At 47.6% G+C, this 25423-nt stretch overlaps 1 protein-coding gene and 1 long non-coding RNA gene across 3 annotated transcripts in view; both read left to right on the top strand.

Annotated features, from left to right (window-relative positions):
* The window catches only part of PPP1R16B (protein phosphatase 1 regulatory subunit 16B), a 91909-nt gene that overhangs the window by 36256 nt on the left and 30230 nt on the right, over positions 1-25423 (top strand). The window lies entirely within an intron of this gene.
* Positions 632-24508, top strand: LOC116594965. The gene is made up of 3 exons (XR_004287490.1): positions 632-642; positions 2987-2992; positions 24328-24508. It is a non-coding gene; the product is annotated as an uncharacterized LOC116594965 (long non-coding RNA).

Genomic DNA, 25423 nt, shown 5'->3' with positions numbered 1-25423 from the left:
GGAGGAGACAAGGGGAAGTTGTTGTCTAATGGGGATGGAGATTCCATTTGGGAAGATGAGAAGAGTTGGAGATGGATGCTGGTGAGGGTCACACAACAATGGGAATGTAATTAATGCCACTCAACTGTACAGTAAAAAGTGGTTAATATGATAACTTGTATCTTCTCTATATTTTACCACAATTTAAAAAATGAATTGGGGCTCACTGTATATCCTTGTCATGAGTTTTTCTAAGCAGGCAGATGGCACATGTCTCCAGTGGGCAGCTATTTCTTTAAGTCTTTCAGGAAAGCTACAGGGTTTTTGTTGTTGTTATTGTCCTTGTGGGTTCGTTTGTTTTTGTTTTTGTTTTTTTACCATACACGTCCTGTTTATTTCTTGAAAGGAAGGCTTTGAGTTCTTATATATTGATTTTGTAGAAAGATATTTTACTCTCATTTTTTCAGTAGTTTTATTGGGGGCCTTTGTGTAGAAAATGACATTTGCAGATGATAAGGTCGTCTGTTCATTCTGATGTTCAGTGAGGCTATCATGCCTATAACCTATCTCCCCACTTTTTCTCTCTAGGCCAATAACTCCTGTTCCTTTTGCTGACTTTTATAGGATGTGGCTTGAGATTCGTGAACATACTCTCCTTTGTCTGTAACTTTCCGAAAGCCTGATCTGGCTCCCCCAGCGTGAATGGAACTCTCAGTTTCCTCATTCTGGTTAAGTTTATCTGTTAGTATGGCTCAAATTTTCCATTGGCTTTTTGGGATGCCACTATTGACTCATCTGGAGTTTATAAGAAACTGAAACCCCCAAGTGGGTGTCCCATTAGTGAACTTACATCTTCCCCAACCTATTCTTATGCAAGTGATTTTTAAAAAACCAACTATCTGTTGAAGTATGTTCTTCAAACAGAAAAGGGCAAAATGGGTTCCACGTTCACATTGTCATGGGTGCCTCTGTGACCCAGTACTCACCCTCTGTAACCAGTATATTACCAGCATCCCAGAAGCCATCCTGGACACACAGGTGATTTTCAGCCCTGAAGTCGAGACCCTAAATTGATCTTGTTGAATTTGAGTCTATTATCTACCTGCTCAAATAATTTGGACTCTGAATAATATATTAAGATTCCTGTGTTAGCAGTAATAGGAACCCAACTTAAACCAACTGAAGCCTATGCGGATTCAAGGCTACCAAAGTATCTATGATCACTGTTAGCAGCTCAAAGTGTATATTCTATACTTTCAGTAACTGCATTAGAAATAATTTCTCTTTCTAACAGTTTTCTAGGTTGAGCGCATGCCAGAATTGAATCTCATTGTCTAAGATGTCTACCTCCGAGCCAATCACAGGGGCTGGGGCAGGGATGCAATGCTATGATTGGTCTGATCTGAGGCATATGCCCACCCCTGAAGTCAGCTCCTCCCAGAACGCATGAGCTGATATGTTGTACGTGCCCCAAGAGAAATTGGGGTGCGGTTCCCAGAGGGATGGAAAATGGATGATGGGCAGGCCATAATGAAATATGTGCATCTCAGATAAAATATTCATCAGCAGCTTCTATTCCACACCATTCACAGATGCAACTGGCATTTGTCTTCGACTGCAGAGTTCTTCAGTTGAACTTTTTCTGATGATGGAAATGCCCTGTCCATTATGGTAGCTGCTAGTCATATATGGTTCTTGAGCATTTAAAATGTGACTAGGAGACTAAGGAGCTCAAGTTTTGCTTTTATTTAATATAAAATCATTTAAGCAGTCACCTGTGGTTAGGCTAGAGGCAGAGTATCAGACAACACGATCCTGGACACTATCCAGATCCTTAATAAAATTGTTGAACAGGCATTGGCCAAAGACAGACCTTAGGGGACAACCCCAGGGACCTCCTCTGTGTTACTGTATCCAGTCAGTCATTACTCATTAGAGATAGTTGTTCAACTGAAAGGAATTTAGCTATACTGTTTTTATAGTTGGTATGTGGAGACAACAGCAAGAATTTCCTATTAAAAAAAGAGCCTTCCTGTCCTACATAAACGTGGAAGAAGTTTTCTATCTGAGGATTAAATAACAAAACATGTAAGGGATCAGAGTAGAATTTCATGCACAGACATGGCACACAGTCTGGACATCTTCAGACCAGCACCAGTAGCTCAGTAGTGAGCAGGAGACTGGCTCAAACCATAAGGAAGCTCACAGCCTAGAAAGGCAGTTTGAAGAGAACACAGTATTAATATGCTGATGAGTGGATAATGTTATATAAAGAAAACCCTGTCAAGAACAGTTCCCTCGAAAAAGGAGGCTAAGAGGTCATTGATGAGGGAGACCATCTAAATACTGTCCAGGGGAGACATGTGACCTAGTGATCAAGAACTTTGAAGTTGACTGTCCCTTTCCTAAGAGCATTGTGTTATGGAAAAAGAGACTTCAAGCCATCTTGACCTAATGCTGCTCATGTGATGACTACTTGATGTTTACGTACCTCCTTGCAATCTTCTGACTATAACTTGGCTTCCCAGCCAGGTCTGCCTATAAGCACAGAACAAGTTGGCCATGCTTAAGTGAATGTCTGGTGTGCAAGACAATTCCTTTTCTGAGTTTTATGGTTTTATTCAGCAGCCTCCTAGGCTCAGATTGTATGGAACTACTCTGGGTTGAAGAAACTACTTGTGGTAGATAAATCATGGTCAATCATAGATAAATCATGGTCAAACCATGGTCAGTCACCAATGAGATGCCATCCTGGGAGACTCAGCCAACTGGAACTCTCCTGGAACCTCTTCAAACCCAAACACCATGACATACAGCCAGCATTTCCCTTCCCTATGTGAGGAGATATGTGAGAAGCTTGTCAAATGCTCACTGGAGTCCTGACAGTCCCTAGCTTTAATATTTCTCAGTCTAGTGACCTTGTTGAGGAGATAGTTGAGATATTTTGGGGCATGACTTATTCTTGCTTGGCTTCTAGGAACCACTGTGTCCCTTATAATGGAGCGAGAAGATGGTCAGTATTTCTGTCAGAGGAACTTAGAGGCTCTTTCAATGAATGTACCATAAGCTCTTCTAAAACAATCACTGAGGCCAAACTCATTAACTAACCCTGTGGAGAAAGCCTGGGGTTTAGCAAATAGAAGAATATTCCAGAATCTGCTCAAAGTATTAAATTGTCTAGTACATCTATCCATCCTGTGTTTGTCCCAACAAACAGAGCTGACCCCACCACCCCATCCTCTGTCTGCCACTTGGTGGAGGCAGTTGTGTCCAGAACAGAGGTGAAAACTAAGAGAAGAGATATGAAATCTGCTATGTCAGGGAGAGGGAAGTGGTATCTTAATCCTTTACACATGAAAAACTAAATGAAGCCCAAATCTTGGTGGAGGAGTCAGAGTTCCCAGACCTTCAGAAGAAACCTGAGGTCACAGGCTTTTGGCATAAGGATCCCCAATTCCCTGGTTGCCACAAAGGTAGTAGTGGCAATTCTCCAGGTGAGTCATCCTTAAGAACTGGGCTGGATTGGCTATCCGTTGTTGCAAAAGAGACCACCCTGAAACCCTTAGTGGCTCAAACCACTTACTTCTCCATGTTCCTTTGGATTTGCTGGGCACTTCTGCCGGTCCTACCAGGGCTCAATATGAGGTTGTGGTTATTTGCTGGGTCAGCCAGTGTCTGGGTTTGGCTGGGATGGCTGGGATTCTCTCTTCAAGTGGTCTTTTGTGCCGGGCTTCCTGCATCATGGCGGACTCAGGGTTCTAAGAAGGCAAGCTCCCATGCTCAAGGATGTTATCTGCCTGCATCATGTTTGCTGATGTCTCATTGGCCAAAGTCAGTCACATGGTCAGCCTTCAGTGTCAATGCAGGAGAAGCCCATACGCGACTCTCTGTACCCATGAGCCTGATGCAATGGGTCTCTTACTGTTGCCCTCTACCACACACTTTAGACTTCGCTTTGCTCTAGACCAGAATTCTGGCAACCCAGTGTGATAACCCTAGGCATATTGTTTTGGTCAAATGCTGTGATTGGCCGTTGATATACCTGCAATATCTGGGATTGTTCCAGGTGGGCCAAACCCTGTGGGACCCCAGACCCTGGGTTGAGCGTGCCAAGTATGTGATTTGCATTGACTCCAAAACCATGTGGCCGTCAGAATTCAGCACAGGGGGGATGGTTCTTACGCTTATTTAATTTTAGTGCTTATTAACTGCATAGCCATGACAGTGATTTATGTGATTTCATAATATTATGTTGAACCCTCAGTAATTGGGGTTAAAGTCTGGATCAATGTTGAAACAGAAGCAGGAACAGAAAAATAATCATCAGCCAGATGGAACGAATTATTAGTTCACAAATGCAGTGTGTTCAGTAGATAAAATCTTCCAAAACATGGATGGCATAGGGAAAATGGAATCAAAGGGGGCCGTTGGTAGAAAGGTTGGGAAGTTTTGCAGAGAGGTGATAGACCTTGAGAGTTAGCATGGAGTCAGGCAAAACTAAGTTTTAATCTCCATTTTGTGCCCTTGGGTGAATGACTTAATTTCTTTGTGCTTAGATTCCTCATCTGTAAAGTGGAAAGAATAGTGACTGCGTGGGTGGGAGCAGTGACGATTCGTAGAGATAAAATCTGGCCAGCAGATATAGCCCAAGTGGCTATTACTATCCTCTGCCACTGACCTTGGTAACGATGGGCCAGGAGCAAGGTTAACATCTCTTCTGTTTTCTTTCTAATCCTTCTTCCACTCACCCCCACTACCATAACTACCCCATTTCCTCTATCTCCATTTACTCAGTGCCAGCCTTTCTATTAGTCATTCGTATAAGAAGATCCTGATTGTAGTCATTTACACTTTAGTATGAAAATGAAAACATTTTACAGCAATTTTCATTGCAAGTCAGTGGGAAATGAATGGTTGGCACCCCAAAAAATGTAACATTTACAGCCTGCTTACATAAGGGAGCCTTTATAGAACCCCTAAAGTGAAAGGGCCTGCCCCCTGATGAACTTCTTTTAGACTATTTACTGAGACTGTAGAACTCAAGGTCCCTGGGATCTCCTGGTTTCCGTGTGTCATCTCTCAAGGCAGCCACAAATAAATGTTTTGTTTGGCTTGAGCCATTTGAATGTTCAAAACCCATCTATAACTATAAACCCATCTCTTTGGAAAGACCCTAATTAGCTTCTATAAGTGGTTTTCTCTAACCTTTTGGAGTTAATATGATCCATTTCCTTGTCATTAAAGAGTAATGCCCTAGTTATTTCACAAAACTTCTCCTATGTTCCTTGGCACCTAACATTTTGTCAAAGAGACATGGTGGCCAACCTTCCTCTGAATGGGCAAGGTTTCTACATAGTCATTCCTTCCGGCTCATGACTTTCTTCTTCATTTGCTGCCCACGGATGCTGAAAATAACTTGTTTTCTGGCAAGCCTGGGATGAGATTCCTTGTGATTTAATCAGATCCATAATGAAGCTCTCCTGGCTTTTAGGAGAGACCATCCCAAACTGCAGGGACGGTATGGGCAGGACCCTGATGAGGGGGAGGAGCCTCTAGTCTTAGCATCACATCTGCAACCAGGAGAGCCACTCCAGAGCCATGATACCCAACCCATCAGGGTCCTCCTGTTCTGCTGGAACTCCTGGCTCTGCCTGCCAGTGTTCCGTGCCCTGTACTGGGTGGGCTTTGCCTTTCTGCTCCAGTAGCCCAGACCAAAGGCCTCAAAGATAATAAGCAGGAAACATTCCATTTCTAAACATCAGCTACCTGGTCCAGGAAGATGTAATTTCCTGCAGAGATATATATATATATATAGAGAGAGAGAGAGACCAGGTCAGATTTGTCCTGACTAAAGCCAAGATCCCCTTGATTGTTCCAAACTGGTGTGAACTCTAGATAACACAAAGATGCTAGAGAAACTGGGGAGTGGCCAGAGTAGCTGGGCGATGAGTGGTCATCTGAGTGGGTGGCACAGAGTCAGATAGTGAAGAAACAGCTAAGATAATGGGAAAGTAGTTGGAAAGAGGGATTAGCTGGGCAGTGAGAGACTAGCTAGAGAGAGGGAGTAGCTGGGCAATGAAGGACTAGCTGGAGAATAGAAAAGTAACTGGATAATGAAGGTAAGGTACAAGGTGGGACTTACTGCAGTGGGGAAGTAGAAGAGTCCCAGACCTGGAATAGGGGTCATGGTACCCCGCTCCAAGCGCCTCCATTTTGCCTCTTTCTTAGGTCTTCTGGTAAAAAAGAAACTCTAAGTGTGTATCTGTGATCTTGAATCTAGGCAGCTGCAGACTAGTGGGGGAAAGCTTTCCAGGATTAAGGCAGGTATTGTGGCCATGGTGCACGAGTGCAATGTGGCTGGGCAAGTTTCTTCCCTCTAGGGAGGAGCTCTTCCTTCTCTCAGCCCCTTAAAAGATGGGTGAGGTTGCCTGCTAGATGTCCCAGCAGACCCGACATCTGAACCCCCCCCGACTCTTCATCACCTTCATCGTTCTGTCTACCAGTTTTCACTGGACACTACGTGCCAGGCACGGTGCTGTTAGGTCTTTCCATGCATTGTCTCATTTCACCCTTTTGACAACTCCATAAAGTAAGTATTATTGAGAGCCCCACTTTCCAGGTGGATAAACAGAGGCTTAGAAAGCTCTAGTCCTTTGTCCAGGTGAAAAGCAAAGTGAGCACTGTCTGTACTCTAAGCCTTATCCCAGTCACGGATTATATCCACACTTGATCTTAGCCAAAAGGCCGAGAAGAGATGACGGATTATATCCATATGGAGCATTTTTCCCTCTTCCAAAGCCTGAGCACTTAGCAAGGTCTGATCCCGAAGTGAAGGCTCAGATAGAGTATCCTGTGTGAGTGAGGAGCCTGAGGAACAAGCAAAGTGCCCGTGCCCCCCCCCCCCCGCACCGTGGGTGGGTGCAGCCGCCTGTTAGCTGTGCTCCAAACCCATTCCCAATGAGGCCTGTTAGATAAAGTCACAATTTAGAACCAGTGTTCCCCAGGGTATACCCACCACAGGCAATCAGACCTCATTTGCACTTAGACATTTATAGTCCATGGTGAATTTCCATCATCTGCATAGGCTGAGCCATAGAATGAACAGTTCCTGGGCTGGGGTAGTTCGTCCTCTCTCTTCTGTCTTTTCAAGCTTGTCTTGGGACAGATGCCGTGTCAAGGGTCATGCCCCACTTACGTTTTCAAAAACTATTCTGACACTAGGTGCTTGCAAAACGTTATATAGCAATAACTTCAGGCTCCAGAAGCTTGTTTTAATTCAAAGAAGATTTACATTTGGGTCCTGAAGAGCCTGACTGTTCTTATTTCGTGAAAGCAGTGCAGTCTCGTTGTCATAGGTGACGTGGTGCCTTATTGAATAAGCTGCTGATTTCAAGATAAGCCATTCACTGGAGAGGCTCTTGGTTGGTAAGTTGTTTTTCACTAAAAGAAGCTTAAGGTTAAGCTCTAATTAAGGGAGGGGGTTGGATTTTATACAGATAGATCAGTAAGTAGGTTTGAGGACATGTCAAATACACCATCTTTGTCTCTGCAGCTGAAAATATATTCATAAAGCCCACACAACTCTGTAGATTTCTTAAAACTCCATTTTTGGCAAGTATATTCTGGTCTTGGTGTGCTCTGGCTAATAAACAGCTTCTGACTCATGGCACTCAGTAGCTGATTACTGCCTTGACCGAGGTGTCTCCCAGGGAAGAGCTAATGGGTGCCAAAATCCCCCATATTTTTCCCGGGTGGCCATGGCTTGGAGACCTCAGCCAGGTACTAGGGCTCTGCCTTGGGCTTGGGCTAGTGTAGCAAAACACCACAGACCAGGTGGCTTAAATAGTAATAATGTATTTCCCACCTTTCTGGAGGCTGAAAGTTCAAGATCAAGGAGCCAGCATAGTCAGTTTCTGGTGAGAATCACCCTCCTGGTTTATGGATGGCCACCTTCTCACTGTGTCCTTCCATGGCAGAGAGAGAAAGAATGACCAAACCCTTTGGTGTCTCTTAAGTGCTCATAAGGCCACTAACCCCACTACAAAGGCCCCACCCTCATGATCTCATTTAAATCTAGTGACCTCCTAAAGGCACCATCTCCAAACACATTCATACTGGGGCTTCAGGTTTCAACATATACATTTGCGGAGGATAGAGTTCAGTCCACGGCAGGCCCTTTGTGCTGTCAGGCCAGAGGGCCAGCTTCCTTGTTGTTGTGGGGGGTGACTTGCAGTCTGGAGAAGCTGGTAGGGAGTCCCCAAGGAGGATGCAAAGGCAACTTAACACCAAGAGGGTTTTCCCAGCAGCTGGCCACACTGAAGGCAAGTCTGTTGTTGATTGGAAGAGCTCTTGGATCACCAGATCCTGGCAGACTCGGAATGGATCATTTTTGGCGGAGAATCCTGATCTTTGAGAACCTTCTGGCAGAGAGGAAAAGAAAGGGAGGCAGAGGGAAGGATCAGACTGATCTCCTGGGTAAATGAAATGGGCCTGCTAGCTGCCACCCTCTTTACATCATCAGATTTGAGCAGGGGGCTGTGACTGGGGTTTGTAGAACCATGCAGAGGGCCGTGAGCTGTTGACCAAATCCCTGAAGTGACCCAGAAAGGTGTAAGGAAGTAGAGATGTGGAGGGGAGTTCTATTACCGGGAGGGACCCTCATTCTCTATTGCCATGTAAAAAAAACACCCCAAAATTTAGTGGTTTAAAACTACCGCCATTTTATTATTAAAACAACAAAATTTTATTAATCATTAAAATAATAAAATTCCTCCCACGGGTCAGGAATTCAGATAGACAACGGCAGAGAAATTTCGTCTGTGCTGGGGCCTTAGCTAGGATGATGTACATAGTAGGGGCTGGGGCACCTTGGAGCTGGCTCGGCAGCTCTCTCTCCACGTGGCCTGTCCAACATGGTGGCCCTGGCACAGTCAGACTTATGTGGTAGCGCAGGGCTCCCAGAGCACATGTGTCAAGATCCAGGAGGTCAAAGCTGCCCATATCTTGAGTCCTGGAAGAATTACAAAGCCCACTCAGTTTTGAGGAGAAGGGGTGAAGACCCCATGTCCCGATGGCAGGAGTTCGAGGGTCACAATTTGTGGCCATCTTTAATCTATAATAAAGCACTAACTGCTCTGACATTTTGAAGTTTATCTTTTGCTCATATAACCATCCAACATGGGTGTTTATGGGTTACCTAGGGCTGGAGGGCCAGGTAGAGAATAAGGCATGACTGCTAATGGGCACCGGGTTTCTTTTTGGGGTGCTGAAATGTTCTAAAATAGACTGTGGTGATGGTTGTGTAACTCTGAGAGGTCCCCTCAGGTGACTCCTCCATGCGGGGACCCTGTACCCCGGCTCCTTCCATCTGTGGTTCTGTGCCCTTCATCTACATCATCCAATAGAAATATAATGCAAGTCCCATATGACATTTTTAATGTGCTAGTAGTACATTCAAAAAGGCGAAAATGAACCAGTGGAATTACTTTGACTAAATTATTAATAAATTTAAAGGTATATTTTATTCAACTCAGTGTATGCAAAATATTATTTCAACATGCAGTCAGTGTAAAAACTCCTTAATGACATTCTGAGGTCTTTTAATAGAAGCCTTTGAACTCCAGTGTGTGTTGACACATTTGTATGTCAGTTTGGACTGGACACATGTCAAGTGTCCGTGCCCACGTATAGCTTGTAGCCACCATACTGGGCAGTACAGCTCTAGACTCCTCAGGTCCTGTCCATTCAGGCCAGGAGTGGAGAGTGTGCGGGGATTGCAAGGGAGGGTTCCACACGGTTCTACCTACGCCACTCCTGCCCACCTTCCACTGACCAGGACCCAGACTGTGGTCCCGCCTTTGCAAGGGAGATGGGGACAGATATTCTAGCTGTGTGCCCAGGGGGATGAGGAGGCGGGGTTTGCTGAACAGATGATGGCTTCTGCACTAGCAGCCAACAATTTTTGAAGTCCCTACTGTGTGCTGGTGGTCCTGGTCAGCAGCCTTTGCTTAGGTTTGGAGTAAGTGTGAGGAAGCTTTGCTTTATACACTGTTGCCGTTGACTCATAGTCCATACTGCTTAAAGTGGCATCCGGCTTGCTAGCACTTGCTGTGTGCCAGACATTTAAAGTGCTCTATACATATTCACCCATTGAATCCTCCTGGCAACCTTATGAGAGGTTCTGTGATTACCCAGTTTCTGCAGTTGTGGAAACACAGGCACAGAGAAGTTAAGTAACTTGCCCAGAGTCACACAGCGAGTTAGTGGCAGACCTGGGAACTGAGCTCAGACATTCTGGCTTGTGCCCTAATCTCCACACTAAGCTGCCCCCTTATGTAGCAATCAGAGGCCAGACTGTATGGGGGACAGAGAGGGTCATGGGGCTTCTTCAGCCTGTAAGGACTTCCTTACCCCTCTCACAAGGGACCTTCCAGGATCTGGGTGGGCTGGGGCCCTGGAGCAGAGCCAGACAATTGTGCTTCCTTAGTGGGAAGACTGCACTGACAGCTTTGTGGAGAGACAGAGGAGAGGACTGTAACACAGCAGCGCCTGGTCAGAGTACCCTGCCGTCCAGCTCAGTTCCCTGGGCTGATCTCCTGGCCCTCTCCATCAGTCCTCGCTCTCATACTCGCCCTCCACCATTGGCCTCTTTCCGTCTCGCCGCTTGTCCAGAGAGCCAGCCCCACCCTCCGCTTGCAGACCCCCAGCAAAATGGAGCCTTGGCCAGCCAGCAGCCACTGCCCCCAGGGTCTCAGGTTCCCCTTCACTGGGAGTTCCAGCTTCAGCCAGCTTCCTTTGATTTATGAAGCTCTCCTCATCCTCCTGGGGCCTGACTCATCCCAGTCTCCTGTAGCTTCATCCAGGAGACTCACCCCACTGGTCAGGCCCCGGAGCCCGGGGGGATCCACAGGGCACAGGCAGCCAGCTCTGGCGGCAGGATGGTGTTGAGCACTGATCCCAGGGAGCTCATAGGCCAGTGCGATTGAGTCTCATCTGAAACCAAGGCTCGGTGACGCCCCAGCAGCCTGGCGGGCCATTGTGTGAGATTTTCCCATAGTCAGGAAGCAGGTTAGCAAGTGGTCTAGAGCGAGAGCTTGGCAGTCAGCCAGGCCTGGGGTCTAGATCTGACTTTTCTATGGCCTTGAGCAAGTCAGTCCATCTCTCTGAGCCTCAGTTTCACCATCTGTACGTTGGAGACACTGACAGGATGCTTCAAGATTTAAATAAGGAAATGTATGTCACTTGCACGGGCAGACATCCTGGCACATAGCGAGCCCCTGAGAAACACAGTCCTTAGGACTGTTAGGATATCCCCAGCATATATCTGGGCCATGGCTCATGGCTTATGTTGAAGGCTATGTTTGAGCTCTGTCCCTCACCCCGGGCCTTCGAGCTGGTAATCTTTAACCCCCAAGATGTCCCTTTTGCCTTCCGTTTGGACTTTGTTTGGGCTGGTTCCTTCTGTTCTCATTGATGAACTCAGCAGGTTCTGCTAGGTCCTGCCCATGAGCTGGGCTTGCAGCCCTAGATGCCTTGACCCTGAACCAGCCGTGATACATGGCCATGCCCCCACCCCCACCCCAAGCAACCGCCTGGACCTCTGAGCCTGGCATTGTGGGGGAGCCGGGAGGCCGCCTCTCCAGAGAGGAGTGCAATGCCCATTGGGGTGGGCTGGGCCGTTGGAGGTGAAGACCTTGGTCAGTGACCCAAACACAGCACCAGGGTGGGGAGTGACTGGGGCCTAGATTCACCAGCAGAGATGCAGGTAAGAAGTCGGTGCTTCTGGGGGACTCTGAGGGAGTAACAATCTCTGACCCAGTTTGAGAGCGGCTGGCCCCTCTCAGAGCTGGAGCTGCAGAAATCGATTTGCAGACTGGCACATTCACTTAATTAGCGTGGGCCTCCTTCTGGCTGGGAAAGCACCAGTAAATGGGCTGGGTTGGCCTGAAATCCTGCCAGGGCCCTCAGCCCAGTCCCACAGGGCTCTCTGTCCCTTGGGCTCTGTCCCCTTAGCTAGGCTGGATCCAGAATGACCTGAGTTTCCATTTTGGAGTGTGAGACAAATTCTCCTCTTGTCCAAGCCCAGGAAAGCACCATGCTCCAACAGGGCAAATGTCAGATGGCCCCAGAGCCTGGGGTGTGCATGGACCAGGGGAGGAGAAGCAGAGGCTCCCCCCAGCACACTCTGCCTCCTTGCCCCAGCTCTGACTTCTCCTAGGGCACCTCCCCTGCACCCTGCACAGTGCTGTGTCCTTCCTGTGCATCACCTGTGTGCCTGTAATGTGGGTTCGACTTCACCAAGGAGGAAACAGACTCAGAGAGGTTGACACCTTGCCCAAAGCTCACACAGCCAGGAAGTAGCAGAGGAGGATTTAGACCAGTTCCATCTGTCCATATCCTGGCTTCTGTGCAACCTTGTTCTGCCTCTGCAGAGCCTATCTCTAATTTGAGGGCAGCCTCCAGCACCTGTGTTTCAAAATCTTGTGAGTTTTGATCCCCGCTCCTGGTTTTGGAGGGAGAGTAATCACACAGGCTGTGAGCCCCTGAGAGCAGAGGAACCCCCAAACCCTAGGCGCATGATCCTCTGTTGGCTGAGTGTGTGTGTGGTTGGAAGAGGGGGGGGCTCCTGGGAGTTCTACCACTTACTAGCTCGGTGAGCTTCTGCAGGGAACTTGATCTCTGAGCCCCTGTCCCTCATCTGTGATGGGAGTGACAGCAGCACAAAGCTCACTGTTGTCGGGAGGACAATGTAGGAGGATGTACAGAGTGTTTGGGATCTGATGAGGGTCCCACGAATGTTGGCAGTTGTCTTACCCGCACCCCTGTTGTGGTTAGCTTCCCAGAACCTGGCCCAAAGGAATCTCTTTGCTCTCCCCTCACCCCATGGACCTCTGGGGTGTGAGGCAGAGAAAGTCTTTTCCCATGGAGAGGGCAGCTGGACATGCAAGGGCAGCCTGGGATGGAGGGCAGGCCTCCCTGACCCAGACACAATTTGCCCCCCGCCCCCAGTTATATCAGAAATCCGGGTCTGCCTGTAGAGTTCAAGTGCCCCAAAGTCTGGAAACTACTGAGTTTTTCTAAAATTTGAAGTGCAACTCACATAGCATAAAATGAACCATTTCCAAGTGTACAAGTCAGGGGCATCGAGTACATTGACTGTGTTGTGCGGCCCCCACCACTACCTAGTTCCAGAACATTGTCATCATCCCAAAAGGAAACCTTGTTCCCATTAGCAGTCACTCTCCAGGTCCCCTCGCCTCAGCCCACAGGAAACACCTGTCTGCTTTCTTGATCTGTAGGTTTACTTATTCTGGACATTCCATGTAAACAGAATCGTACGGTATGTGACTTTGATGTCTGACTTCATTCACCTGGTATCAGCCTTTCCAGGTTCGTCCATGTTGTCGCAAGCCTCAGCACTTGTCTCTTTTTTATGGTTGGATAATAGTCCTTTCAGAGGCGGTGCTGCATTTCGCCTGTCTGTTCATCAGCGGGTGGAGAAACTGCTGTTTTGTTTTGTCTTTGTTTTTGTTTTGAAACTGCTGTTTTTAAAAGGACTTGGAGAGGGAGGACTGGGCCCAAGGGGATGCCCACACACGCACACACACGACAACCCACCCTAGGGCCCACCGGCTGCAGTGATGGCCAAAGGGCACTGTGGTCATGGTTCCTCGTGCCTCATCAGTGTGTTAATGCTCGAACATTCTACCTGGTGTTGATGGGAGTGACAGAGGGGGTTGGTCCCGGGGGTGGTTAAAGATCCACCAGGCACCCAGCCTGGGAGTCACCAACGTGCATGGGTCAGACCCAGGGCTTTGGAGCGAGACCGTCTGGGCTCAAATCCCAGTTCTGCTGCTTGTTGGACGATCTTGGGCAAATCACTCAATCTCTCTGTGCCTCAGTTTCTCTTTTGGCTAGATAGAAAGAATATCACCTACTTAAAAGGGTTGCACCAAGGACAAGATGCTGCCTTGCTTTAGCACAGTGTCCAGCATAGCGGAAGGTTCCAAAGCATGACGGCCATCAGATGTCATTACTCTTCAACTATGTCAGTTGGCGTTCAGCCACAGACGTGCTGGCTTGTGGGGGTGCTGAGCCCCTGACTTGGCCTGGTCCCCGCCAGGCATCCTTCTCGCGTGGTTCCATCTATTTGAGTGGTAATCTTGTTACCATGCATCCCTGTGACCCCCACCAAGGCGAGGGCTGAGGCCGGTTTGGCTCAGCCCAGTACAGGTGCCTGGCAAGTCTGTGTAGCGGCCGCATACCCACGCAGCTTCTGCCTTTTGTGTCTGGAGTCCAAGGCCCTGCCCCAGTGAGCCAAACTCATGCCTTTTTATTTTGAGATAATTTAGTTTTGCAGGCAGGCACAAAAATAACAGAGATCCCTTACCCTTGGCCCAGTTTACCCCAGTGGTAACATCTTAGAAAACTGTAACATAGTCTTACAACCAGGAAATTGATATTGATACAACTCATCAAACCTACTGGGCTTTTTGTTTTTGTTTTTGTTTGTTTTTTTTTGGCTAGTTTTCATGCAGGAGAGAGAGAGAGTGTGTGTGTGTGTGTGTGTGTGTGTGTGTGTTTAGCACTGCAGTTTTTAAAATCACAGATGGAGATTTGTGTGACCAACACCACAGTCAAGATACAGAATTTTAAAATATTTATGACATGCTGAAATGATAATATTTTGGATACAGTAGGTTAAATAAAGTATATTATAAAAAATTAAAATATAGTAAGATTAAAATACAGTATTAAGATTCAAACATTAAGATGAAAATATATTGTGACTGAAACCTATTTATTTTGTAGTGTTGCTACCAGAAAATTAAAAATATATGTATGTGGCCCACATTATATTTCTGAACATCACCATCCCTCCAGAAGTTTCCTTCATGCACCTCTCCAGCTAGTCCTCTACCCAACCCTTGGCAAGTTCTGTTCTGATGGCTTTTTTTTTTTTTTTGTCACTACAGGATAGTTGTTTGTTTGAGGCGAAATTCACATAACATAAAATTAACCATTTTCAAGTATTCAAGTCTGACATTTAGTACGTTCACAGTCTTGGGTGACCACCACCTCCATGGAGTTCCAGAACATTTCCACCCCTGCCCTCCCCCTGCAACAAGGCAGTTCCATACACGTTAAGCAGTCACTTCCCCTTCTCCCCTCCCTGTAGCCCCTGGCAATGGCAGTCTGTTTGCTGTCTGTGGTCTTCCCTACCATGGTGTCTTTTTTTTTTTTTTCAAGATTTTATTTATTCATTTGAGAGAGAGACAGTGAGAGAGAGAGAGCATGAGCGAGGAGAAGGTCAGAGGGAGAAGCAGACTCCCCACGGAGCTGGGAGCCCGATGCGGGACTCGATCCCGGGACTCCGGGATCATGACCTGAGCCGAAGGCAGTCGTCCAACCAACTGAGCCACCCAGGCGTCCCCCTACCATGGTGTCTTATAAATTAAGTATATTATATACTTATGTAAGGAGTCTGGCTGTGATATGTAAGGAGTCTGGCTTCTTTCATTTTAGCAGAATGTTTTCAAGTTCGTCCCTATCATAGCACACGTCCACACTTCATTCCCTTTTGTGACCAAAGGTAGGTACACACTTGGGTTGTTTCCACCTTGTGGCTAGGTTTTGGCTGTTGTGAATGATGCTGCTGGGAGTACGGGTGCATAAGTATTAGTTTGAGTTCCTGTTTCCAATGATTTGGGGCAGGTACCAAGGTGTGGAATTGCTGGACCATATGGTAATTCTGTTTTTGTTTTTAGGACACCGTCAGCCTGTTCTCCAGAGCAGCTGCACCATTTTACATCCCCACCAGTGACATCCAAGGGTTCCAATTTTCCCACATCCTTGCCAACACTTGTTTTGTCTGCTTTTTTGATTCTAGCCACCCTAGTGGGGTGTGAATCACCCAGTTAGTTTTGCTTGTTCTAGAACATCATTCAAGCAGAATAACAGCATGGACTCCTGGTTGGGGGGGTGGTTCTTTCTCTCAGCCTACATGTGAAGCTATTTGAGGTGTGCGGTCTGAGTGCCTGAAACAATGGGTCATGGCCCGTGGAGTATGTTGAAGGGAAGAGAAGACTCTTGAAGGCATAGGTGGCAATTCACTCCCCTGGACCCCGAAATCCCCTGCTGTGCCTTGGTGGTGGACCATGAGGGAGGCCATTGGGAAGGTCTCTCCAAGGGCTTTAGGAGACTTGAAGGATGAGAAGGAGCCAACCATGGGGAAAGATAGAAGAGGCTGGGCTAGAGGAGGGCGTCCTAGCAGAAACAGTCACATTAGCAAGGACCTTGCCTCAGGCAGGGAAAGATGCTTCAGTGCCAAGTCGGGAAGGGGATAAAACCAGTGGGAACAGGAGGGATGCTCCGCTGGCGATGGGCCATGGTGTGGGGGCTACAACCTTGTGTAAGCTACAAGTGGGTCCCAGGGCATGAAAGGCCACACCCCAATGCCAGCTCTCTTGCTGTCTTCCCAGCCCCAAGGGGCAGCTCCTCTGAGACACTGTGGCTCATCCCAGTGCCTTACAGCTCTCAAACCGGAGGACTGGGAGGTGGGGATGGGGAGGGGTACAGTCAGGGACTCTGAGTCTGAGATTCAAGGACACAGACCTGTAATGCCCACAGCGACTCTTGCCCAGTCTCTGAAGCAGGCTGGGGGCTCGAGTCTTGCTGACCCACCTGCACACTCATCCTGCCAAGCTCATGGGGGATGGCGTTGGGGTTAGTGGATGGCTTAGCCCAGTGCTGTCCCCTCACTGGAGAGCTTGGCACTAAAGCTCCAAGCCCGGACCCATGCTCTGGCCAGACTTTTGGAGCTTGGAGAACAACTTGTTCCTGCACACAAAGTCCTGACCCCAGGACCTGAGTGCCCCTGAGCTCCATCTACAAGAGGAGAACGGACCCCAGCTCTGACTTACACAAGGCCATCTTTGGAGGTTGGCTTCCTTTGAGATGAAACGGGAAAACTGCACCCAAACAAGTAGGTATGGGAGCTAAACAGGAGGGAAACTCCCTTAGGGTCATCGCTGGCTCAGACTGCTTCCGAGTGTTGGTCTATTCATTCAGCAAATGGTGTTGGCACCTACTTTGTGCCAGGTCTCACGGTGGGAGCACAAGAGCAGATGGCCTATAAATGCTTGTGGGAAGAAGGAGAGGGGAGGGGCAGAGAGGGGGAAAGCAAGGAAGGAAGGAAGAGAGGGAGAGACGGAGAGACGGAGGGACGGAGAGACGGAGAGACGGAGGGACGGAGGGACGGAGAGACGGAGAGATGGAGAGACGGAGGGACGGAGGGACGGAGGGACGGAGGGAGGGACGGAGGAAGGAGGGAGGGAAGGAAGAGGGAGGGAAGGGGGGGGAGGAGACCGGAGGGAGGTGGGGGAGGAGGAGAGGGAAGACGGATGGACAGAAATACCCTCCCAGAGCTCACATCTGTGTCCACAGTCATCTGACTAAATGCAGTCCAGCTCAGTGCTGCTCAGGAGGAGGACAATGTGAGCCCCATACTTTAAATTTTCCAGTAGCCAAATTAAAGTGGAAAAGGAACAGGTGACATTAACTTGTATAAAGTATTTTCTTTAACTTGATATATCCTTTCAACATGCAGTCAGTACAAAAAATTCCTGAGACATTTTCCATATCTTTTTTCTTTTCTTTTTTTGGTTTAAATCTTCTGAGTCCAATGCCTTTTATGCTCATGGTGCATCTCAGTCTGGATTTTGCATATATGAGGCTCTCACAGACCCAGAGGGCTCACAGTACCTTACGGGCCACTGTGAGGATGACAGGGGCTCTGGCTGAGGTGCACACTGTCTCCTGAGGGCACCTAAGTCAAGGTCAAGGAAGACTTAGCTGAGGTGGTGCATTCGGTCTTGTATTCATTCACTCATTTAATGTTCAACTCGTGATTCCTGAATGTCTCCTGCAGTGGCCTCAGGGCTGGGCTGGGATTTGGCTGGTGGGATGAAGGGAAGAATATTCCAGACTGTGGGGAGGGCAGATTGCAAGCTGGAGGAGGGTGGAGTCCGTGTCTGTCTTGTTCACTGGTGTGCCCCCACACCTGACACAGAGCTGGAGCCTGGTGAATATTTGTGGAGGGGAGACGAGGATGGGGAAGCGGGGTATTTCTAGAACCCAGGAGAGCTAGGAAGGAATGATGGCAGAGAAGGCTGGAATATCCAGATCACCGGGAGGGCTTGTCAAACCAGAAATCCCGTAGGTCTGAGCGTAGAACTGCAGGATTTACATTTCCAACAGATTCTCTGCTGCTGCTGCGGCTGCAGCTACCGCCATTGCTGGGACTCTGTGTGGACCTCTGGGCTCGCCCACGGACACTGTGAAGGCAGTGGGGAGCCATGAGAGGGTTTTGAGCAGGAGAGAAGCACCTTCGGGTCTGTGATTCGGGTCTGTGATTTAGGAAACTCCGGGTGGCCGCTGGGGGCAGGGGCTGGCAATGTCCTCCCCACTTCGCTCAGCCAAGTCAATGGTCCCTTAGCTCGGGAAGCTGCCTCAAGACCTGGTCCCTTCTCACGCAGCAGGGAAGCCTGGGCTGTGCCCCTGCCACAGAGAGACCCAGGCGAGTTTTCAGCCCTGAGGGGTTGTGGGGAATTGAAACCCTAATCAGCTGTAGGATTCGGCACCAACTTTCCTGGTTGACTGTGAGGGGCAGGAGGCTAAGGTTGGGGCAGCTAGGTGGCTTGGGTTCTGGCTCAGGGTTTCTCGAGAGGCTGTCATCGATATGTTACCAGAGCTCCTGTCATCTGGGGGCTGGAGTGGGGTGACAGGTTCTGATTCCACCATGGCTCGCTCACACGGCGGGTGGCAGGAGGCCCCAGTCCTCACTGAGTGGCCTCTCCATAGGGCTGCCTGCATGTCGTCTCAACGTGGCGGCTGCTTCCCGGAGTGAGCGATCCAAGGAGCGAGCCAGAGCCCACCCTCTCTTTTGTGACGCAGCCTCAGAAGCCACACTCCATCCTGTAGAGCCACACGCCAGTCAGCTCTAGTCAGTGCGAAGCCTACGGCAAAGGCACGTGTGGGCAGCGTTTGGACACTGGCTGCCACACCTGGGCTGCCCTGAGGCTCTATCTTGTGGTCATCCCACAAGAGTGCCAAAAATGCTCACGCCCTAGAGCCACCATTTGGTGGCTGAGAGCTTGAGGACATTCCCATGGAGGGTTTGTGTCAGGGGAGAGCCACCTAACTCATGTCATGATGTTATTGTTGTCACCATCATCAATACTCTGTGACCTTCCTGTCAGATAACCTCACGAGGTTATAACCCCTATTTTACAGATGGGAGAAACTGAGGCTCAGGTAGAGAAGATGACATGCCTGGCATCAGATCACTGGCTAACAGGGTCTGAATTCTCAGCCGTGACACCCGTGTTTCCATGCCAGATGCCATGCTTAGGTGGCTTGCCTGTCCCCCAGTGGTACGTTCTGGTGTCCCCACTACAGACTGAGAATGATTATAGCAAAGGTCAGACCAGCCCATTCATTCCTCTGGCTCAGAGCCTGGTGCAGGATGTGCTGGCAGAATAGGAAACAGGAAGGTTCTGGGCTGCAGATCCCCAGCTCTTGAGACCTGGGGTCAGGCTTAGCTCTAAGACATGCATGGGACTCGTCCTGGCAGAGCAAGGGACTAGAGTCCCTTACTAGCTGAGTGGTTTGACTAGGAAGCTGATTAGACTCACTGTGCCTCAGTATCCCGGTTATAAAATAGGAGTGACCGGAGAGGCTGCCTCGCTTCTGCCTGGGGCTGTTGTGGGGATTCGGTGAGCTAATTCCTGCTCTGTGCTGGGCACGCAGTAAGTGCTCAGTACATGCTATTGTATTGCTATTACCAGCTTGTTAGATGCTGATGTGTTTGCTCTCTGTTCCCACATCTGACTGAGATCTGGGGTAGGATGGTGGAGGACAGTCCGTTTTCATCTGCTGCTGGGAGCATCAGTAAATGATCCCCAGGTCCTAGGGCTGAGGACATTCTCAAGTCCCAGACTAAACTCTGTCTCCAGCAGCGGCCCGGTCAGTCCTCCCCAAGCCAAGCCTTGCTCCAGAAGCTCTGGAAAATCTGCAGACTTGCTCTCCTCCCAGCCCAGCCAGCTACCCTCTGATTGAGGAGTGGTTTTTCTGTGTTCTACAGCAGAAACGCTCATGTTCCCCCTGCCCAGCCGGGCGCCCAGGTTTCTGCAAGCTTGCACAGGAGGCTGTGTGTGCCGCAGCCAGAAGAGGCCAGAGGACAGGTGGTGGGTGGTGGTCCTGGGTGGCAGGGAGCTGCCCTGCTAGGAGACAGCTTCTGTTCTGATGTGGCCAGTGAGCAGGGCCTGTACCAGAAATGACAAAACCAAACACCAGCACATGAAACCCCCCATCTGTCAAACAGGAAGCAGGGTCAGGATAAAAATACCTTCCTTCCTGCAGCTGCAGTCCCCACCACCCTGGCTTCAGAAGGTCATGTTCTTGACAGGAAGCTCAGCTGCTTGGGGTGGCTGAGCTGGGGGCTGGGGGCGTGCCCGTGGGGAGAGAGGTGAGCAGCGACAGCAGGCTCTCAGGGCTCTGTGCCCTGCATTTCTTGGCAGGTGAAGATGTGGAACCTGATCTGCCCACGCCCCTCCTGGCCAGGAACCAACGGTCTACCTCGAATGTATATTGATTTCTTCCTCTCATGTCTGGGACCTTGAAGCTTTTATTGTAGGAGGGAAATGACTGTGGTTTTCAACATGCTTTGTTAGCTTAAAAGCGCTGCACCAGAGATCAGCAAGTTTGCTCTGTAAAGGGCCGGATAAGAACTGTCATAGGCTGTGTGGGGCGCCCTGTCTCTGTTCTGATGGCGGAAGCTACCAAAAGCCGTATACGAACTCACGAGCTTGCATTCCGTTTCAGCTTCATTTACGGACACTGATATTTGGCTTTCACATAATTTCCATGTGTCATGAAATAGGATTCTTCATTGATTTTTTTCCCCCAACCATTAGAAAAATATAGAAACCATCCTTAACTTGCAAGCAGCTCAAAATTGCACAACTGAGCCATTGGACCAGAGTTGGCCAACCCTTGCCCGACACAAATGAAAGGATATCATTATTGGTTCTATTTAACTTCCTACTTGACACAGGGGTCTCAGCTTCAGCGTTTGCTTCATGGAGTCAAACCAGCTTGAGACCCCTACTCCCCTAGAAATTTCACCAGAAATGTAGTTCTTACCACTTGGCTGTCATTCGATAGAGGGTTTTTGGTTTTTAGTGGAACTGGAGAATTCAGGTTATGAAGGTAGCACCTACGTATTTTTAAATGCTTGGAAAGTTCTGGCCACCATAAAATAAAAAGCACTGATAGCCATAGTTCATATCTTAATTTTCTTTTTCCAGTGAGCCACGTGTGCCTGTGTGGAATGCATTTTTCCTTTCCAAGTGAGATTGCATTGAATGTACGGTTTTGATCTCTGGTTTTCCATTCTACACTATATATCAGACATTTCCCACATCATTAAAAATTCCTCAAAGACCCAAGCTGCAGAATATTCCATCACGTGAATGTTCCATAATTTACCTAATCAGTCTCCAATTGTGTAGACATTTGGGTTGCTTCTGGCAATTCTCGGTTGTGAACAGTGTCTCTAAACAATGCTTCTGTGAGCATCCTTGTCCGTAAATCTTACCCCCGACCCCTCCTCTTTTCTTTCGTGTGTGTATGTGCCTGAGATATGGGGGAAAAAACTGTATTTTCGACTTACATATGGGCAATTTTTGTTGCACTGGATTTTGCTTTGTGGATTATGTGATTCATGGGGTTTTCTCATGATGATGACTGTGTTCTCCCCACCCTACAACCGACCCCGAGCAGCCACTGATCTTCTTTGTGTTTAGGGTTTCATTTTGAAGTATCTGTTTTTAATCAACCTAACATTGCTTACCTCCTGTTTTTGCCCTGAATTCCATTCTCCATCATAGTAATGTTGCCACCCCCGCTTTCTTTGTGTTTGCGTTTGGCTGGTTTATATTTGAGCATTCCTTTATTTTTAGTCTGTTATTTTGTTGGGATGTATCTCTTGTAAGCAGCACACACTTGACATTTTTTTTTTCTTTTTGACAACCAAATCTTCACTGCTTTATAGGGGAGGGTAGATGATTTCGTTTATTGTAGTAGATGTTTAGTTATTTTGGTCATCTTGCCACAGGCCTTGTGATATTTGTGTTTCTATGTTCTTTCTTCCATTCTGTGACTTTAATGCAGATGGTGCTTATTTTCTTTGATCTTTTCCATTGATATGGAAAACAGAAATCCCGATTTCAGTTTCTTGAGTGGTTACCTTTAAAATTTTCAAAAATCTTGTTTAATTTTCTCAAGCAGACAGGTGGAAGCCCAGAGTGGGATTTGCCCCTGTCCTGTGCAACAGAGCACTGAGTTAGAAGAGCAAGACACAGCATCTTTAGGAGAAAACTGAGAGCCAAGCTGACAATCATGGGGGAGGGCAGGGCATGATTATGGGACAGGAGAGTGGACCCGGGGAAAGCAGACAGAATGGTCAAATGGGCAGGTGGGAGCTAAAGGAATCTCCCCCTTCATAAGCAACTGAATATGGAATGGCTTTTATTCTTGGTTATATCTGGCTGAGGAATCCTTCGTCACTAGTTATGCCTGAAACACCAGTTGTGCCTGTCAATCGACCACTCTAGGATCGGTTCTCAACACATATTAGCTAAGTGAGCTTGAGCAAATCATGTAAGTTCCTTGTTCAACGAGTTGATAACAGCACCTAAGTCATAGGATTATTGCAGGGTTTAACTGGGATGACACATGTAGCATCTGAGAATAGTGTCTCACTTGGAAAATATTCGGTAAATGTTAGATATTATTACAATGGCCGTGGAGCCATTTTAGTGTTTATATGTATTCAGCCTCTGCCTTTAGGGTGGGAATATTTTTATCTGTTTCTTGCCTGGAGATATGAAATAATTAGATAATTTTTTTAAAAAAATATTACAGAGAGATAAGTAGACAGAGGAGTGTGGTGAGAGAGACAGGGTTGGGGAAGCAACAGGAGGAAATCAGGAAGAGTGCAGGGAGTTTGGGGAGAAGTGGGCCGTTGGGGGGAAACAGCTGGTACCTTGGAGAGTTCCCAGGAGGCCAGGCGCTGCAGGGCAGAAGGGAGATCAGGTTCCTGGATCTCAGGGAAGCTGCAGGGAGAGGTACTGGGAGCATTCTGGAAGCAGAATTAGTGAAGAACAGGGATCTGGCACAGCCGGGGTCCAATGTGTTCACGAATGGAATGGGGGAGGTACAAGGGTTGTGTTTCTGGACCAGCAGTGCCCTCGCCTTGAGTTTGAGGTGCAAGCAGGCAGGCTTTGCAGCTCTGGTGGAGAAACCTTACACATACTCTCTTATTAGATGAGTTAAGAGCAGTTCTCCCTCCCGTGGAGGAAACTCCATACGAACGTCCACGATACACTAGGAAGTTATTCTTCGCCCACTCCCACATTTCAGAAAGACTGCTTTTTTCATGAGCATTGACTGTGGCTTATTTTGTATATAGGTTTCCCTGGTTTCTTTCTGTTTGTTTATTTACTTAGATTTTAGTTTTTGAGAAGAGTTGTAGGCTCACAACAAAAATGAGGGTAGGTACAGAGATTTCGCACACCCCCTGGCACCACACATGCATAGCTTTCCCCATCATCGGCACCCCCTGCCAGAGTGGTGCTTCGGTTACCCCCGATGACCCACTGCTGACGTATCATCGCTCAAAGACCACAGTTTATAGTAGGGCCCACTCTTGGGGTTGTGCATTCTGTGGGTTTGGACAAATGTCTAATGATGTGTGTCCATCATTATGATATCATCCGGAGAATTCCCAGGGTCCTATAAATCCCCTGTGCTCTGCCTATACATCTTTTCCCCTGCCCAACTCCTGGCAACCACTGGTTAATTTTCAGTGTCTCCATAGTTTTGTCTTTTCCTTAATGTCATATAGTTGGAATCATACAGTACATAGACTTTTCAGATTGGCTTCTTTCACCTAGTAATATGCATTTCCGGTTCTCCCATGTCTTTTCATGACCTGATAGCTCATTCCTTTTTAACACTGAATAATATTCCACTGTCTGGAAGTACCATGGTTTGCCCACTTACCTGCTGAAGGACATCTTGGTTATTTCCAAGTGTTGGTGATTTTGAGTAAAGCAGTTATAAACATTAGTATGCAGGTTTTTGTATGTACATAGTTTTCAACTCTTGAGTAGATACTAGGGAATGTGATTGATTACCGGATTGTATGGTAAGAGTACATTTAGTTTTGTAAGAAGCTATCAAAGGCTTCTATATCACTTTGCTTTCCCACCAGCAATGGATGAGAGTTGGCTGTATTTATGTGGGTCTGTCTCTAGGCTCTCTATTCTGTTCTATTGATCTGTTTGTTTTTCACCCATACTGTACTGTCTTGATTACTGTTCCTTTGTAACAAGTGTTGAGGTCAGGTAGTATCAGTCCTCCAACTTTGTTCTCATTCAGTGTGATTTTGGGTCTTTTGTCTCTTCATGTAAACCTTAGAATCAGTTTGTTAATATTCATGAAATCACTTGCTGAGATTTTGATTGGGATTGAATTGAATCTATAGGTCAAGTTAGGAAGAACTAACAAACACTTTGACAGTGTTGGATCTTTCTATCCATGAATGTGGAATATTTCTCCATTTATTTTTCTTTGATTTAATTCATTAGGGTTTTGGAACTGTTATAGATAATATATATAATATATATATTTTCCTAGATGTTCCTAGATATCCCTGGTTTCATTTTCTTAGAAGGAATCTTTTATTTGGTAAGTCTCACAACAAATACTTGTTGAGCTCTTACTCTAGGTCCTGGATACTCCAGATAAGAAGACAGACAAGATTTGCCTGCATAGAGTTTGCCTTCTAAAGGGTCTGCAGTCACTTTTCCTGTATACATCTAATACCAGATGTAAGTTACATATACACAGAGGCATCTGATAGCTGATGTGAGTCCCTCTCCACAGCTCCTGTCCGGCACAACCATGTGTCCTGGGCATGGAGGTTCTGGAAAGGAAAAGATAATAGCTCCATGCCTGGCATGCCCTCAGCCACCTTGTCTTTATAGTTTTGAAGGTATTGGAGATGCTAAGAGGGACACTGACCTCTTTGTAGAAGTCAAGGGTTGAAGATTCTCTCTGAGATGAAAATATCTGTGGCCTGGGCCAGGGGGCTTGTCTGGAGGAGGAAGCATAGAACCGCCCAAGAGAGGGTGCTCTGGCCTCGTCTGAGGCTTGGGTGGAGACTAGGTAGGCTGTGATTACAGCTGCAGTCATCAGATGTTGACCAGGAGCTCAAATCATGTCACAGTAGCTAAAAAATTTATCATTCCTACTGTCCCACCCCTCCAGGGCTTAAAGTCTAGCAGAGACACTGACAAATCCATACACAAATACATCA

Source organism: Mustela erminea, chromosome 7 (genome assembly GCF_009829155.1).
Source record: "Mustela erminea isolate mMusErm1 chromosome 7, mMusErm1.Pri, whole genome shotgun sequence".
Taxonomy (NCBI): Eukaryota; Metazoa; Chordata; class Mammalia; order Carnivora; family Mustelidae; genus Mustela; species Mustela erminea.
Note: the sequence above shows the minus strand (reverse complement) of the source record. Positions and strands in the feature narration are given on the sequence as shown.